Consider the following 2,646-nt stretch of genomic DNA (forward strand, 5'->3'; position numbering starts at 1 on the left):
CAAGTTTAATAATCTCTTAAAATCACCTTCCTCGTGGGATCGATATCTTTTTATACTATAACTTGATAAATTGTGCACTTGTAATTTTGGTACATAATTATGCCGCATCAATTAGCTACATGAATTGCAACATTTAAAGTAGGCAATTAACAAAATATAAGTATATGCAGGCGTTTAGGAAATCACAATATGCATTGCAAGCTATAACCCACGATTTTTGTCCATTTTTAGTGGTTTCGACTTGTTGGCAAATAATTTTCTGAAAGTCAAAAATCACAATTTCATTAGCTGTAACCTATGATTTTTGGCCATTTTAGTTGTTTCAACCAATGGAAAATTAATTTCTTGAATGCCAAAATTCATGATTTCATGAGCTATAATCCGTAATATTTTGGTCATTTCTGATGGTCTCGGTCTGTATGCAAATATCTCACAAAATCCAAAATTCATGACTTCATGAGCTATGACTAGGGGTGAGCATAGTTTGGTTCAAACCGAACAAACCGACGGTTCGGTTTGAACTAGAGTTCCATTCAGATCGAGTTGAAGTTTTCTCAAACCGAACTGCACGTACGAACCGACCAAATCATATTAAACATTCTAATTACTAACCATATTCGCTTAAACCTAACCTATTATAGTTCATATAGAGTTGCTTCGAATCGATTAAAATTTGATAGTTCAGTTCGGTTTTAACTAGAGTTCCATTCGGATCGAGTTGAAGTTTTCTCAAACCAAACCGCACGAACCGACCAAATCATATTACACATTCTAATTACTAACCGCATTCGCTTAAACCCAAACCATTATAGTTCATATAGAGTTGCTTCGCTGCAGCTTGATATTTTTTTTCTCACGCGACCTGATAGTAATGAAATACCTCAACAATGGTGTCCTCTCCAATCCTAGGGCTTTTCACCATCTCTAGTTCTCTACCTCTCTTTATTATCTATTCTCTTCTTCTACTTTGGACCAATTCACTTTGGAGGTAAGAAACTTAAACCATAATGTTGATTCTAATCTTTTCTTAATTTTTCTCCTCGATGGATACACATAATGCAAGACTTCTTTTTGGATCAAACTTATAATTTTATAGAAACTATCTCAACATCCAAATTATTATATATTTTTTATTTACTTTGTCTAGCTATCAGATTGAGATCACTTTAATTATTTATGTAAGCTTTTTCAAAAAAAAAAATTTATGCAAGCTTTGGCAGGAATAAGATTTTGATTTCTAGATCTAATATTCAGTAGCATTTGATAGTTTATGAATTTCAATAAATTAAAGTGTAAAAGACTTCTTTCTTCGTCAACAGATTAGAGGTGAAATTGAATTTGAACATAACATTTTTGTACCCAAGGGAAAACCGAACAAATCGGCCCGAACCGAACCGAACAAATCAGCCCGAACCGAACCGAACTGATTTGAATTGACTATGTTCGGTTTGGCCAAATTTGGCCAAAAACCAAACTGACCAACCGATTGTACAGTCCTAACTATGACACACGATTTTTGTCCTTCATTAATGGTTTCAATCCGTTGACAAATAATTTCCCAAATGCTAAATTTCAAAATTTTATAAACTATGACATATGAATTTTGACCATTTTAGCGGTTTCAAACTACCGGAGGCCAAAATCCACGTTTCGTGAAGTATATAACCCAGGATTTTAGTCATTTTAGTGGTTTCTACCCGTTATTAGATAATTTCCCAAATAGTCAAAGTTCACTATTTATGATTTTATGAGCTCTAACCACGATTTTTGGCTATTTTGAGTGTCAAATAATTTTCCAACGACCAAAATTTAATTTTGCGTGATAACTTACCCTCCCAAGACAAAGACGGTAATAAATGACAGCACACAGCATCTTACTATGGGACCCACACGTGCCATCGGTGTGCTCTTTTAGTAGGTCTCGAGTATGGATAAATGAGTTAACTACGCTACAGATACCTAAAGACAATTATTAAATGAAACTACTTAAAATTGCAACATCCAAAGTGTCCTTGTTGCAAAATAGTTAGGACGTCGTTTACTACTTCAACCTACAACTCACTAGGGCTGAGCATGGTTCGGTCCAAGCTAAAAAAACCGACCAAACCGATCTGAAAAAATCGGTTTTATAAGTAGGGTGGTTTGGGTCGGTTTGAAAACTTTTTAACCCGAATCGACCCGAATCGACCGAATATAGTGCAATACTAACCATTATGATCTCAAACCCTACCCGACCCGTCCCCAAAGAGTCAAAGACTCAAACGCTAAACTAATTTTCTGAATCATTATGAGTTAAAAACAATATCATTATATCAGTGTTTAATGCTTCATAATCTCCTACTTTGTTGATATTTTTTTCCTTTAACACAATCTGTTGTTTGATACGAAGTTTGATGAAGTTAGAACCGAACAAACCGAACCGAACCGCACCGAACCAACTTATAACAGTTCGGTTCGGTTTTGAATTATAGGCGGTTCGGTTCGGTTGTTCAAATTTTGGTAAAAACCGAACCAAACCGACTGTTGCACACCCCTACAACTCACTAGCTCACCTTCCCCAAATCCCCAATATAAACCGTTGTGTGTGTGTATTCTCTCTCTCTCTCTCTATCTCTCTCTCTTTATATATATATATATATATATATA

This window comes from Asparagus officinalis, chromosome 7 (genome assembly GCF_001876935.1).
Source record: "Asparagus officinalis chromosome 7, Aspof.V1, whole genome shotgun sequence".
NCBI classification, from domain to species: domain Eukaryota; kingdom Viridiplantae; phylum Streptophyta; class Magnoliopsida; order Asparagales; family Asparagaceae; genus Asparagus; species Asparagus officinalis.